The sequence below is a fragment of the Camelus ferus genome, chromosome 6 (assembly GCF_009834535.1).
Source record: "Camelus ferus isolate YT-003-E chromosome 6, BCGSAC_Cfer_1.0, whole genome shotgun sequence".
In the NCBI taxonomy this organism is placed as follows: Eukaryota; Metazoa; Chordata; class Mammalia; order Artiodactyla; family Camelidae; genus Camelus; species Camelus ferus.
The window spans coordinates 57614565-57631102 of record NC_045701.1 but is presented as its reverse complement, the minus strand read 5'-3'; positions in this window follow the sequence as shown (position 1 = coordinate 57631102).

Here is a 16538-nt window from a genome sequence, read left to right as displayed (position 1 = left end):
AGTGGAGGTGGGGAGGCAGCAAACCAACATTCCAAAGCCAGATATGTATCTTTGAAAATCCAGCTGGCTAGCAAAAAAACATAAACAGCAAACCAACACTAATTAACTTAGATTTACAAGTTAGTCCAGCAGAACTCAGATCAGTATTCCAATACTTAGATTTGTGAGTTATCCTGCCAGCCCAGCCCAGCCTCTCCACATTCCTAGACTTGTGAGTTATCTTGTTAGACCAACCCAGCTTTTCCTTCACACCAAGAGTAGGTATTAGTCTCTTACCTGTTCGAACTGAAGTAATGTTCCCAGTGTCCCCACAGCAAAGCCAGGATTGGATCCCAAGACTCTAAGATTTCAAAGCCTGTACTACTGATGGCTTAGAGAATAATACATACACATCTTTATATGATAGTCATTGTGCTGAAAGTTAATTTTAATCTTAAAAAAGCAGTTAAAGTAGCATCTGCAAATCTATGGAGGAAAAATCAAGGTGGTTTAATGGAAGGAACGTTGAACCACGGGTTCTTGTTTATTCTAAAACGGAGTAGCTGTGAAACCCAGGAAAAGTTAGTAAGCTATCTTTCTGTGCCAGTGTGAATACACAATAAGAATTCTATAATATGGAGTGTTTACAACTTTGTCATTTCACACCTTTTTTTCTTTCTGCTGAAATTGGCTGTGAAGACTGGCGTCAGTGGGGTAGGTTGCTGCCTTGTCTCTAGGACTATAGGTAGAGGAGTGACCTGTTTTTCCCCAGTGGGTCTTGCTTACCTACTGTAGATGTCTAAACATCCCTACGAAAGATAAATTCTTTCTATAATAAGACTTAAGGCTGTATAATGCATAAGCTTGGACAATGTGATACTAGTAGAATTCACTGATCAGTAGTCTTCCTGAAAGTGAGTTGCTGGAGGTAAGAATATGAAGTTGAGGTTGTGATGGGGAAGGAAACTTCAAAAAGAGTGGGAAAGGATGAAGCATTTTGCTTAATAGGGTGGGAGTGTTTAAACAGGATCTTACTCTGGGATTCAAATTCTGTTTCTGCCACCTTCTGTCAAGTCTCTAATACTTTTGATCATCCATTTTCTTATCTGTAAACTGCTCCTTCTCAAGGTATTTATGAGGATCAATCGACATTATATTTTGAAACTATAAAGTGTTATTATTATCCATCCTGTGTTTTCTGTGACTGCTCACCAGCTGGATTAGTTTCCTAGGGATGCCACACCGAAGTACCACAAACTAAGTAGCTTAAAGCAAGGGAAATGTATCCTCTCATAGTTGTGGAGGCTAGAAGTTTGAGATTAAGCTGTCAGCAAGGTCATGCTCTCTGTGAAGGCTCTAGGGAAGGATACTTCCTTGCCTCTTTCTAGCTTCTGCTGGTTGCTGGCAATCCTTGGTCTTCCTTGGTTTGTAGGTGCATCATTCCAATCTCTGTCTCTTACATCACCTCGTCTTCTTCCCTGTCTCTGTGTCTTCGCATGATGTTCTCTTCCCTGTGTTTTCACATTTTCCTTTTGTGTATCTCTGTGTCAAAGTTTCTCTCTTAGAAGAATACAAGTCATTACATTAGGGCCCTAATCCTAACCCAGTATGATCTCATTTTAACTTGATTATGTCCACAAAGACTCTAATTCCAAGTAAGATCACATTTTAAAATTTCCAGTGGACAAGAATTTTGGGGAATACTGTGCAACCCAGCACACCAGCAAAATGTTCTCCATAGCTCTGCCCTCAGACCTCTTCTCTTACTGTATACTCTCTCCTTCGACAGTTTCTTTCACCACCTCCCTACATATCGGTAGAGCTAATATTTATTGAGTTCTATTTGCTAGCTCTGTTTGCTGTCTATAATCCCATTCATTCCTCACAATGAACTAAGTGTTAGTATGTCTGTCTTACAAATGAGGAGACTAAAGCTGAAAGAAATTAAATCATGTGCCCAAGTCATCTCAGTGGTTAAGTGACAGAGCAGGAATTCAAACCCAATTTGACTCCAGGGCCAAAACTTCACAGTGTAATTATAAAGTAGTTATATATTAATTCAATTAATTGTATTTTATCCTAGAATTTTGCAATCTTAGTATATGAAGTGATCTGAGAGTCATTTAAGTCTAAACTCCAACCTAATATAAGACTTTCCTGTCCATCTCTGATGAGAATTGTCTCCCCAGATGGTTCCAATGATGAACAGAAGACTAATAACTAGTTGGGATCTGCAAGATACTGAAAATGCATTTGCTAATACACTTAGCCATTAAAAAAAAATGGAAAATGCTGAAAGGATAAGAATCACTTTAAAGAAACCCAACTTCCAACAGTTTGACATACGAACCCGAGTTCAAGTCCTAAGTCTATTTGTTAGCTGACTGACCTCAGGCAACTCCATTAAACTCTCTGGGCTTCAGTTTTCTCCTTTGTTTTCTGTTTGTTTTTGTTGCCTAGTGGTTTCTGACTCTCCTTTGGGTAGAATGATGACTTCCTCAGCAGTCAGTCAGCCTGTGTAACTAGTATCCAGATGTGTTCTGTTTCCTTAGAAAATCTGAATCTTTTTTTTCTTTTTTTCTCTCTCTCAGTTTTGCTGAGAAATAATTGACATAAATCACTGTATAAATTTAAGGTATACAGCATGTTGGTTTGATTTACATACATTGTGAAATGACTACCAAATAAGTTTAGTTAACGTACATCCCTTCATATAGATACAGTAAAAAGAAGAGGAAAAAATTCTCTTTGTGGTGAGAACTCTTAGGATTTACTCTTTTAACAACTTTTCTATATATCACATAGCAGGGTTGACTGCAGTCATCATGTTGTACATTATATCCCTGGTACTTATTTATCTAATAATGGTTTCCTTTGCTGTGCAGAAGCTTACAAATTTCATTAGGTCCCGTCTGTTTATTTTCACTTTTATTTCTATTCCCTTGGTAGACTGACCTAGGAAAACTTTGCTATGATTTATGTCAGAGAATGTTTTGCCTATGTTCTCTTTGAGGAGATTTATGGTGTCCTTCACACATACTCTTACTTTCACTTTCCACATATGGGATTGATGGCTACAAGGCTGACACATTACCTGAGTTCTCTGTTGCTGGGCTGCACCCCACAGCCTGCAAGCCCCGTGCTTGCTCAGCCTCAAGGCTGAAGAAAGAGCCCGGAGTCAGTGACAGAGACATCAGTGGGTTTAATGGTTAGGGGGGAATCTTACATGTCTGAAGCAAGGTCCTGAAGTGACACCCCACTGTCTGCAGAAGATAGCAGTGGGCAGGACATGGCAGCCATCTTTGCCTAGTTCAAGTCTTTTTGAATCAAGTGTTTGGCATTAAATGTATTAAAAAAAATAGCATAACCCACAAGTCCGAGAAGCATGTTTTCAAGGTTTCCTTCTTTTAATAGATAGTGTTTGAGGGCCTATTACATGCTGGATTCAGAGACTACAAAAATAAGAAAAAATGGTCTCAGCTCACAGACTATTCTGGGGAGATAAATATATAAAGTGAGAAGTACCATACTGGAAATACATGGAAAATATTAAAGGGAAGACAGAGGAAAGGACCAACCAACTGCTTCAGAAATGGTGCAGAGCAGCTTCAGGGAGGAGATGTTCTTTTATCCATTCTTGAATTCAAGCAGATGCTCTGCTAGGCACCGGAAGTACAAATATAAAACAAAGTTACAAAAAAAAACCTCCACAAAAAACAAAGTTACTAGCCTCAAGATCTTATAGTCACATTTATAGACAAATCAACAAACTTTTAAAATTATTGATAAAAGCTAACGCTTGGATGAACATGGAAATTTAGAGGCAGACACCAGGGAGCAACTTGAAATTTTTTCAGGAGAGGTGGGAACAGCAATAAATAATGGAGAGCAGAATACATGAACTCTCTCTAGAAGTTCAGTGGCAGTTTTCCAATCTAGAGCTACAGGGAGGGCATTCCAGGTTGAGAAAACTACATGTGGCAAGATACTAAGAAAGTTGCTAAGGCTGGAGGGATAGTAATGTGCTGTCAGTTGGCAAGAAGTGATGGATCCAAATCATTAAGCCCTTTACTGATATGCTGAAAAATTTGAACTTTGTGCTATTAGTCACCATTCAAAATATGTTAAGAGAAGATAATGTCATGTTTGCATTCTGTTTAATCAATTTGTGTTCACTTATTCTGAAGTGGGATAGACCAGGATGAAATGCAGGGGACTGAGACTGGTGGTGAGAAACCAATCTGCAAGCTATTGCAAGAGTCCATGAGAGAAATGGTGATCCTTAATTAGTCAATAATGATGATATGTGACAAATTACCATTACAAGGTAATATATGGGAGAAGAGTAATTTTATTCTTAATAACAACAAAATTGCAATAAGGCTTTGAACACAGTTTAGAGCTGTTTTCTCAAGCACTGTAGTAGAAAAATGATATTCTGATTTAATCAATCAACCATGGTCAGAGAGGCTTTATAGTTCCAATTTTATTAGTGTATCCTAATTAATCCTTTCTAAAGTACGAGATTTAGTCATTGCAGCTCTCATAATGTAGCTTTCTTTTTCAACTACTCCTGCAGTTATGTCCCCAAAATGAAACTAGATCTTGAGCCCATGTTAATAAAGTGTTCATTCTTAGTCATCAAAACCCTCCTCAAAGCTAACAATTACCTACTGTATCCAGGAATAACTCACCGTCTTTAACTTGGAGACTAACTTTGGGTTCAGGGTGGTTGAGAAGGTGACCTAATCCTAGGCTTCTTGAATGCATTATAAACGCTCTCCAGTTTTTAGTTGATGAAGAGGAGTTTTCATCAGCACCAATGACTCAAGTAGTTGCCTTTATAGCCAGAAATCTAGAAGTCTCCTAGGCCCCCCTCATTCAATCTGTCCTAACCTAATCAGTTGCAAAGTCCTGTAGTGTGTTTAATATAAACCATATATTCTCCACTCCTACTCAGCAATCAGGATTATGACACCAGCTGCTTAATTGGCCTCTCTGTCCTCTCCACGATCCATTATTTGTATTTCAGGCAGAGTGAGCACTCTAACATGCAAATACAATTATGACACTCTTTGCTTAAAGTCTTACAGTGACATTCTGCAGCGTTCAGATAAAGAAGCAGCTTTATCAACCTGCCAGTGCTTTGCCAGATGTATCCTGCTGCTTCACACCTCCTGTAATGCGCCTAGAATGTCTTCATTATCTAGCATCTTTTCTTCTTCATCTTTCTAAACTTTGCTGAAGTATCACCTCCTCTGAAAAGCTTTCCCTGACCCCTGGTCTATTTTTTAGTCTATTTAGATCCACTTTATCTGGACCTCCATGGCATCCTGTGACATTACGGCACATTAAAATATTTTTGTCTGCTTGGTTTACTCTTTATATCCCTGGTGGCCTAACAGAGCACCTGGCATATAGTAGGTTCTGGATAAATATTTGATAAGTGATTAACACTTATTACTGTACTATTACTGTAAAGTAATCTCTTATTTACTGTGCCTTCATCCTGAGGGCAGGGACTTTGTAGATGAACACCGGGTATAAGACTGACTATGGAGTAGGCACTCGCTCATTTTTTGAATGGTGACAGTGGCATAGAAAGGTGACCAGCTGAACTGCTCCCAGCTTACCTTGTAGCCAGTTAGCACAGGACAATAGGAAACTGCTGTAGTCTTAGTATGTAGCTATTCATCTACATGATTGACCACAGTAGTGCTTTTGAAGCTGACCTCTCAAAGAGTATTTCATGCCACATTTCATGAATGCTCATGACACATCATAATAAAACTTCAAATAATGAACCAGAGCTCACAATGAGCTGGAATCATGGTGATGTGTCCCCTTTCACTAAAGGGAAGTAATTCACTAGAGAATAGTACCAGGAAATCTGTTAAGGTCAGGACACATTTGGGCTGATTTATCACACTCTTCCTTTCTGAGGAACTACATAATGAAAATTTATTGCTAACTATGAGGTGTGGCAAGATTCTATACCATCAGTCACAGAATTAGTTACCAACAGCATAGTTAAACTTGTAAAGGCAGAGAAAATTGACTTAAATATTTAATACAGATTTTAATAAAGCATACATTGAGCATTAAAGTTTTTTTGCTGAACTAGCAACCTATTTCTTTAATATTCTGGTATAAATGATTTTCATGCTGTGCCTATAAATGAATGGACAAAAATGGAAGTTTACACCTCAGGCCAGGGTCAGGTTTGGAATAGAACATAAGGATTCGGATTTTTGGGGTATTATTACTAAGATGAGAAAATTAGGCTTTTTTGTTGTTATTTCCTATTACTTTCTTACTGTTAGCTTCAAACAGAAAAGTTTGATATTTTATTCTGATAGGATAGAATAGATAAAAATGGTTGGCTTGACCTGATTTAAAAAACAGATCAGAATAGAATGATTTGTGTCCATCAGTTACAGTTCTATTACTCTAAGCTCTTGTTTACATTCATGGAAATGACAGAGGGAACGTTATTTCTTAGATATCTGATCCATGCATAGTAATGTCATGGTTTTTTGAGGCATCAGTAAGAAATAATACTGCTAAAGAAAAAGCTAATATTGGGAAACTTTTGGTAAACTATACATTTTTACTGTTGAAAACTTCTCTTTTATTAACAATAACTCTGATTATCTAGTACATGCAGGTACAATGCAAAATCTGTGATCTCACTTAATCCTCACGTGTCCTTTTTGGTCAACAAGTGAAAAAAAATCCTTACTCAGACAGGTTAAGTAACTTATATAAGTTCATACCGCGCATGTGCTTTTCCTATTGCCCCACACTACCTTGGAGAAAAATGACAGCTAAATTATAAATGTGGACATCAGGCATGCCTAAAGGAGAAGAAAATCTAGAGCCAAAACATTTAAATAAATGTGACAAGATAGATCTAAAATTAAATAGTGCATTGAAGGGTGTGATTTGTTCTGCTACAGAGAAACTATTCCCAGACAGTCTAGATTATGTCTCTAATCAATATGCTTGGTGAGGGATAGCTTTTCCATTTTCTGAAAAAGACCCCACACGTTTTAGCTGCAAATATTAGTCATTTCATACCCAAAAGGGGAGAGTAATCCTTTAATGTCCATATGGCATATGTTCTTCGAGCTTATTTTTGCAATCCCTTCCGTCCTTTAAAACCCAGCCCTACAAGATCACTTGGCAATGTGAAGAAATGTTACCATGTGTATTCTATCAAGACATGCATGGAGCCTGTCTTCTCCACGTCCTCATCTGACAGAGGTTGTTTTGCCATCTGGGCTTATTGCTTTAAGTTATAAATTCAAATTATAGGTGCAATGACTGGAAAATTTGTGTTAAGTAATTATTGTTATCATATTTTAGCTGTGATCATGGAATTGCGGTTATTATAAAAAAATTCTCTTGTAGAGTTGCATGATGGAATATTTATGGATAAAATTATATGATGCCTGAGATTTGCTTCAAAATGATATGAGGGGGCAGATTTAATTTGTGGATGAGGCAGATTGTCTATAGTTTGATGGTTTTTGGGCCTGGTGATGGCTTCTTGGGATATTTTTAATATTGGTTTGTATACTTTTGTATATTAAAAAGTAAAAGCTAAAAAAAAAAAAACCTAAAAAACACAAGAAGGTTGAATCACTTCTTGGAGCATAGTTTCACTTCAGGATAATTCTTACCTTCAAGGGCACTATTTAGGCCGCATACACAGTTCTCAAAGTATGTTCTGAGAGGCTTGCTTATTGTCTATGGGCATCAGTGCTTGTAGGACAATGTTTATGTCAGGACAACATATTTATTCCTATTTTGGCATAACACTTTTTGATGTAATTTTTCTCGTTGAGTTCCTCCCAACAGCATCGTTCTTCCCAATGAGGTTTTATTGTGATGGCCATCACTGCCATTGTTGCTGTTTTGCGGTGCTGTTGCTTTGAAGTGGCCACAGTTTGGGAGTGTGTGAGCTATACTCTTGTGGATTGTGGCAGGTGTACATCCTGTCATGGTCATCTGTGGTTTGGAAATACTGGTGAGGCACTGGTCTAGTGACACCACAATGTCTTTATCCTCACCAGTCACCAAAATAATCACTTGGTCCTTCACCAAAAAATTGGCAAAGCCTAACTTCACACCCTTACAGAAAATGATATGCCACGCTGTCTAAAATTGTGAGTAGGCATGTGGAAAGAATGAAGAGAAAACTGTCAGTCTGTGCTCTGTCACACAGGGCAAAGAAGGAAGCAAAAGCAAAGCAGCAAATGTCCATCCGTTGGTGAACAGACAAAATGTGGTACAGCCATACGGCACAATACTACCAGCAATAAAAAGGAGTGAAATGCTGATACCTGCTACAACATGAATTGAATAAGCCTAAAAGTCATTGTGCTGAGGTGAAGCAGCCAGCCAAAAAAACCACATGTTGTATGATTTATATGAAATGTCCAGAAAAGGCAAATCTATAGAGATAAAAAATAGATTAGTAGTTGCCTAGGGCCAGGGTAGGAACAGGGATTAACTGAAAATGGTCATTAGGGCTTTTATTAGAGTGATGGAAATATTATACAACTGGATTATGGTGATGTAACTGAGCAAGACCCCATGGGACCCTCCTGGGACAGACCACCTCCCCCACCCCCTGGCCATGTCCTCTGCCTGCCTCTTGTTTGTAGAAAAGCTTTAGTTTCCCAGGCCTCACCTGAGTCATAAAAGGTGGCCTCAAGGGTTAATCATTGGAAGAATGTGAACATGTAGTGACAAAAGATAGCAGTTGGGCCAGGAGAACTGGTAAGAATTTAAACAATAGTTCAGCCATACAGTAGCGTCACAGAATGTTTAGTCCTCCCTAAAGGACATAGCTGCCTGGGTCTTTGCCCTGTATCTATTTCAGAATCGACTAGGTCTTTAGGCCCATGAGGGATTTCCTGGGGAAGGAGTAAAAATCTCAGACTCCTTCTAAGAGCCAAAACTGGAAACCCAAAGTGGTCACTCTCAACTCCTCCTTCTTACTTCCCACATTCAACCAGTCATGAGGTACTATGATTTCTCCTCCTCGTGTATCTCAGTCTGTTACCTCCCCTGCATTCTTACTACCACTACTACTACCACTGCTACTAGTGCTGCTGCTGCTATGTTAGCTCAGACCTTCATCTTTCTCTCTTATTCTCTTTACTTTTGCTTGTACTGTAAGAATTGAGCATCGTAGCCACAGAAGGATTCTATGAGTTCTTTGCACTGTTACTTGGGCCTTGATGATCGTACATCCCTGAGAGATAAGTTTGGTGAATACTGTCCCTTTGCGGAGTTGAGGGGTCAGATAGCTGCAGGACTTGGAGATGGCATCAGAGATGGCTTTAGCGGTGTCCTCACCTGTCATTTGGTGTGTTCTTTATGTTCTTTAATAGCCAAAAGCACTCATCGTCTCTTTCCTATGTTACTGTGACCACTTCTTCACTAATTTTCCTACTGTAACTATTGTCCTGCCCTTTCACATGTCTCACTTGGTTTTATTTCTTCACATTGCTACCCAAGAGATCTTTCTGAAACCCAACCCTGATCGTGTCCTCCTCTTGCTTAAAACTCATAACCATTAGGACAAATTCCAGATTACTTAGTATGGCAAACAGAGTCCCTCAGAACTTAGTGCTTTTTAATAGCTGTAGTTTTAATAGTTCTCCAAGGATTTTTTTTAGCAAAGCCCTTTTGGTGACAGTTAGGTTATTTTTAGTTTTCCACTATTATCAAAAGCTACAGTGAACATTGCTGAACATAAATATATAATCTTTGTGCACTTGGGCAAGTGTAGGATAAATTCCTAGAAGTGGGATTGCTAGGTCTATATCAATGTAGGTCTATATAGATGGGTTTATCCTTTATAATCTATAATGCATTGCCAAAAGTTGTACCAATTTACACTCCTACCAATCGTAGGTAAGAGTGCTCATTTCTTCATCTTCTCTAGCACAGGGTATCATCAGTCTTTTTATTCTTTGCTCATTTGATAGATGGAAAATGGTATTGCATGATTATTTTATTGTAATTTTCTCTAATGATGGTTGGGGTTGAAGACCTCATGTGGTTATTTTATATTGGCTATTGATGTTCTTTGACCATTATTCTATTGAATTGATGTCTGCTTACTAGTAGCAACATCAGAATTTCTATACAGGAAGAGCTTAATTAAGCAACCTTGTTGGAAAGGTTAGAGCTACGGACCTTGCCTTACAATTGTGATTGCACAGAACTTTACCTAAGATTGAGAAAAAATCAAATTGTCCTTATCAAAGAATAGAAGACAGGTAACATAAATAGCCTCCCCATCTCCCAGTGCCTCCTTGATTTCATCACTGCTTTTATTCTTATAAGAGCTCTTTGTTTATTACATAAATCAGTCCTTTTTTATGTCACGTTTGTTTCAAATGTTTTTCCTAGTTCTTTTTTAACTATTTAATTTTTATGTTTACAAATATTAATTTTTATCTGAACTGCTTTATCATTTTTATGGTTTCTGGAATAACTGTAATATTTAGAAAATGCTTCCATAATGCAAGATTATAAAAAACTTTTATCCTTTTTTTTTCCTGCTACATTTATAGTGTCATACATTTGTGTTTAAATTTCTGATCCACCTGGGATATATATTTTTGGAAAGAAAGAATACAGAGATCTAGCTTTTTAAAAGAATTGTTAGCTGGTAATCCCAAATGGTTACAATTTTTGAAGTGTTACTTCTGAAATTCTATCAAGACCTAACTTAAGAAGAATAAACACATAAGCTTCCTTTTGTGTCATTACTCAAAACTAGTTTCTGTTGCTTTGCAATATTTGCAATGAAGACACTCTTTTCCCCAATATTCCCCAATATTTATTAACACAAACGAAATGCTGTTAAAGTGATATCAGGGGAGAACGAAATACAAAATAGCTAAATACATACAGTGTAGTGCAATATAATTTTGAATTTATTGTCACCAATACAGTTGTTTGGAAACAAGTTTCTATTATTTGTGTGTGTGTGTCACTCAGCAAACTTGCTCAAATAATCTATTATCTAACTGGTAGGATGATGTGATATATTTTTGTGATTTTTTTTATTGCTCTTTTTTAAAAATGAAAAAATTGCTTATTAGAATGTATGATTCTTAAAGGCAGGGAATGTGTTTTAGTCAGCATTGTAGTGATAATAAATGAATAATTTTTGAATACATAGATGACTGTCAAGCTGTAGAGTATATATCTTAAAAGGTGTATTTGTGATCATTAAATGTGAGATTCAGAATTTTTTTAAGTCAGGTAGTTTTCAACCTATGATTAGGAATTTTCTTCTATAATTTTTTTCCTTTATTAAAGAAAAAGAGGAAATCTAGGTCATATTCATGTCCAGGGTTTATATACCAGCATATTTTAGTTCAAAATATATCAAGTCAAGAGATAATATTGTACTTGGATACAAAAGAACCCAGCCAGAAGAATGTTTTCATTTATTGAAAGAATCACAAGTAAGATAGATTAGTCAAGCCGCCCTCTCCTCTGCCGAGTCTCTGAGAGTTCACAACCCAGGGCATTAACAGATAAGGCTCAGCTTCCTGCACCTACATGACAATGGTGTACGGTAGTGGGAGGAATGAGTTGGGAGACAACAGTAAAAAATAGTATAAAAGATCTGAGCCCTGACCATCTGAGACTTCTGAGGTTGGCATTCGATAATTCCTCATAGGATGATGCCCTAGGACTTTACCTGACTCCTCTCGCCCTCTCTCGACCTGGAAAGATGGGGCGAATCCAAGCGTTGGTTTAGGAAGCTTCATCACCGTCACTTGTTTTAAGTCACACAGCCCTGGGGAAAGCATGACTTGGTGGTCTATCCATTCTGGGGCCAGAGGCAGGAAATTGGGTACTGGTTGATTGGTGTCATTTTTATATTTCCCTTTTACACACATACATACACTAAATGGAACTACTTTTCTCTCCTTTTTTAGGCACATTATTTTAACAAGTGCTTAATTCAGTTTGATTTCGCAAGTGAGCTTGGGAAAACACGATAAACTATAATTTTTTTTTTTTTTTGGTCAGCCCACAGAAGTCATTCTGAACAAAGACAACCTTGGCTTTGGCAAAATGTAGGCAGTAATTAAAGTGAAGATGTGGACTTTTTGCTTCAATTATTAAGAGAGTTTCCTTGATTTTCCTCACCAGTGGAGCGTTGGGCTGGGAGAACAACATGGTAAGATATTTGAGTTCTCAGTTTCTCAAGAAAAGCTTCTCAGGGACATAAAAGCCATTCTTATTAAGTACCAACAATTGTTTATATGTTCACATCTATTTGTTCATCTTTATGTATTTTTGTAAAATATGTATTTTTGTTTGTTTAAAAAACATCTTTTCTTACCACCCCCTCCCTCCCTATTATCATACAATAGAAAAGGTTTCCTCACTCATTAATTATCACCCCCAGGGTTTTTTTTTAAATGTCTTCTGTGGTTTTATTTTTAATTGCAATATAAATACATGCTCTCGGTAAAATATTTGAACAATACAGGGATGTATAAAGTAAAAATTTAAATCCTCGTTTTCTCAACCCAGTTCTACTCTTTAGAAGTAGTGACTCGTAAGTAGTTTGGTGTCTTTTCAGACTTTTTTCTATGTGTATAAAAACATTTTAAACAAAAATTGTTTTCTTTTCCAGAACTCTGTTTTGTAGACAGGAGATATCATTACTTTTTTGCGGGGATAATTTTTATTTTGAATTAATTTCAGATCTGTAAGAAAGTTGCAAGAATGGTACAGAAAGTCTTCTACACCCTTCACTCGATTGGACTCCATCAAAATTAAAAACTCTTGAGCATCAAAAGACATTATCAAGAAAGTGAAAAGACAACCTATAGAAATTTGAAAAAATATTTGCAAATCATATATCAAATCATGTATCTGTTAAAGGTTTAATATCCAGAATATATAAAGAACTCCTACAACTCAACAACAAAATGACAAACCACCCAATTTAAAAATGGGCAAAGGACTTAAATAGACATTTCCCCTGAGAAAGTACACAAATGGCCAGTAAGCACATTAAAAGATGTCATTATCATTAGTCACTAAGGAAATGCAAATAAAATCTACAGCGAGATACAACTTCACATCTACTATGATGGTTATGATTTTAAAAATTGAAAACAAATGTTGAGGATGTGAAGAAACTGGAACCATAGTACATTACTGGTGGGAGTGTAAAATGGTGCAGCCTCCGTGGAAAACAGTTTGACAGTTCCTTAAAAAGTTAAACACAGAAGTACCATATAACCCAGAAATTACACTCCTTAGTGTGTATCAAAACTACTGAAAAGAGTGACTCAAACAAATACTTACATGCCAGTGTTCACTGCAGCATCATTCACAATAGCCACAAGGTGGAAATAACCCACGTGTCTATCAACAGATGAATGGATAAACAAAATGTGGTATATACATACACACGACAGAATATTATTTAGCCATAGGAAGAAATGAAGTTCTGATACACGTGAAGTTATAACACGAATGAACCTTGAAAACATTATGCCAAGTGAAGGAAGGAATACACAAATACTGTGGGATTCCTCTTGGGTGACATAATTAGAATAGGCAACATTGTAGAGGCAGAAAGTGGATTAGAGGTTACCAGAGCTGAGCCAGGGAGAGGGGAAAAAGGGGAGTCATTGCTTAGTGGGTACAGAGTTTCTGTTAGGAGTGATAAAAAAGAAAATACATAGTGGTGAGGATTGTGCAGGATAATTGATGCTGTTGAATTTCACACTTAAAAAAGGGTCAAATGGCATGTTTCATATAGTATGTATTTTACCATACCAGAAAAGAACCTACTTGAACCTGCCTCAGAGTCTGAGCTGCATATCGTTATTAGAAGCTAGTTATTTTCTAGACACAGTGAGTAGAGAGACATAAATGCATAAATTTAGAATCAAGATAAGGAAGAGTGTCTAAAGTTTCAAATCTAAACCTCTGGGTTTCCAATTTTAGTCTGCATCAGATTCACCAGATCTTGTTGATTTTTCCCTACCCATAAAGATTCTAATTCATTAAGTCTGAGGTGAGCTGAACACTAGCATTTTTAACAGGCTCCCCCCAGGTGAGTATGAGGCAAAATCAGTGAAGAGAATGTAGCTTCTGCTGGTGCCTGGAGAGGCCTGACTGCAAGATTCCATTGAATCTTTGCCGTTTTGGTACCAAGCTCAGATTCCTGCTCTTGCAATCTCTCCTGGCTCACAGCAAGGGCTCTGGACATCCTTCTGCACCCCCAAGTCTGAGGACCAATCGGAGGGTGTGTCTTCCACTGACTTCTGCACCAGGTCACGGTGACTCAGCACCGGGTCCCAGCTGTTCCTCCTGATCTGATCTTGTCATCCAGCTCCAACCTTGCTCCCATTTTCTATCCCAGTTTTGAAAATTGGGTCTTTGTTTTGTCACCAAACCTCCGTCCTTTTCACGACAGTTTTCTCAGGGGAGATTGTCCCTGTATCTTGATATCAGGACAAAGATTTTCCTATCTTGGCTCAGGTTTTTTGTTTTTTTAAATTGGAAAGCACTTGCCTTCAACAAGTAAGCCGCACTCTATTCCTCAATCCCTCCTCATTCCCATCCCCTCCCTCCAGACACATACTTGCTGTTTAAATTCCCTTCCTTTTCCGTGTGATCTCCAGGTGTTTAGTGCCTTGCCTGAGACCCACTTCTGACTCCATCCACTGTCCCATGAGCACCTCATCCTGCAGGTCTATCCCAGCAAGCTGCAGCCAGCGTGGAGGCATGTCCCCAACATACTGGCACCCAGTCCCAGCCTTCTGCTCCAGGACTTGCCTTCTCTTTGATTTCCTGGTCCTGGGTCCGGCCCATTTGCCTGGTGGAAAACCCTGTTACCTCCACTGCTTCCTGCTGCCCACCGAGGGGAAGAGAAAAAGAACTAACAGTTTCAACCCTCTTCAAAGTTTTGGGTGCTGTGCTAGGGGGTACTTTGCAGATGGCATTTAATGTAACACAGTATTTTAACTTTTGAGGGGAGCAAAACTATGACACAGAGAAGCACGGTGACTTGTCCACAGAATGGGCAGCGGGCAGATGGGAAGACTAGGACTGAACTGAGCCCTGGAGTTTCGGCTTTTCGGCTTTACCGTGCAGGTCTGGACTATCCTGTGTGTGCTGGGGCAGTGGTATGGCACATATCGGTCTCCCCTGCTCCCTCTCCTCTCAGTTCACTCTCCCATGCCAAGCAGTGTTGGAACACACGCAGCACCTCTCCTGATTTGCTGAGTAGTCGCAGTGGGTTCCAGTGCTGGCATGAAGTATCTTTTCTCATGTTCTTTCCATTCTTGTTTATTGCTAACTCACTCTGTACATGAAGTATGTCTTTTAGATTGTATATTCATAGCAACTAAATTCCTAAAAATAATGAAGTATCTAAAAACAGCTGGAGAGTATATAGTGATGGTCTGCAATCTGTAACTGTTGACCAGCAGTATTTTCCATACCCTCAGCAAATTAGATCTGCTGTGGTCTCATGGTCAACAGAGCTACTACTCACCTGCTGGATATACATATTGAACAAAAAAGGAACCCCTAGAGTTGAATACCTCAGTCATCCTGTTACTGAACTCAGGTCTGGCTGCTCACTGCTCGAAAATCAATACCGAGAGGTAGCTGTTGGTAGAAAGGAAAGTTGCTTTTAATCAGAATGCTGGCAATCTGGGGAGAAAGTGGACTCATGTCCCCCCCAAAACAAATCTGAAGATTCTGCTCAGCCATGAAAGTTTTTAAAGGGAAGTAATCTCAGATAATCACTGAGATAGGGGGTCAGAGTTGTCACCATCACCCCAACTGCACGCAGGCTTGTCGACTTTTATTTTTCTTTAGATGCCATCTTGTTCACACGGTTTGTGAGATTACTGAAGGAGAAGCTAGGAAAGAGATCTGGTCATCTGTCGATTACTTAGTCTTCATTTCTACTTCTTTGACCTGATACAGGAAAAAAAAAAATGTAGGACAAGAGGATGACCATGTCCCAAGCCTCGGTTGAGATGTGCCCTGCCAAGTGTGGGTCCTTGGCGTATGCAGGAAAGAATTCCAGAGTGAACCACAGTTGAGTAAAGGCAGATTTATTCAGATAGATACATACTCCATAGTCAGAGTGCAAGAGAAAGGCCACTAGGTGTGGGGGTTGGGTGCTCCATTTAAAGTAAAGGTACATACACACATACAAGAGTGTGGGTCATGTCACTCAGAAGGGAGCGCGGCCATGAGGCACGGTGTTGCTAGTTTTTATGGGCTTTGTAACTTCATGTGCTAATGAGTGGGAGGATTATTCCGTCTACTTTGGTGAATGGTGTGGGATTCTCAGGAACTGGGCCATTACCCACCCTTTGACCTTTCATGGTCAGCCTTAAAATTGTCCTGGCACTTGTGGGAGTGCCATTTAGAACGCTGTTGTATTTCAACGCAGCTCAAGGTTTACTGGGAGTTGAATCATCCACCATCTTGGTGCTAACTACTGTGTCATTCTTTTAATGATTATGCCC